The sequence below is a fragment of the Physeter macrocephalus genome, unplaced genomic scaffold (genome assembly GCF_002837175.3).
Source record: "Physeter macrocephalus isolate SW-GA unplaced genomic scaffold, ASM283717v5 random_702, whole genome shotgun sequence".
Classification (NCBI taxonomy): domain Eukaryota; kingdom Metazoa; phylum Chordata; class Mammalia; order Artiodactyla; family Physeteridae; genus Physeter; species Physeter macrocephalus.
In genome coordinates, this window is record NW_021146012.1 from 42,181 (window position 1) to 42,423 (window position 243).

A 243-nucleotide genomic window follows, 5' to 3' on the forward strand; every position below is an offset into this window, starting at 1 on the left:
GGAGCAGTGGTTAAGAATCCACCTGCCAGTGCAGGGGACACAGGTTCGAGCCCTGGTCCGGGAAGATCCCACGTGCCGCGGAACAACTAAGCCCGTGCGCCACAAATACTGAGCCTGCTCTCCACAGCCCGCAAGCCGGAACTCCTGAAGCCCAGGCGCCTAGAGCCTGTGCTCTGCAACAAGAGAAGCCACCTCAATGAGAAGCCCGCGCACAGCAACAAAGACCCAACGCAGCCAAAAATA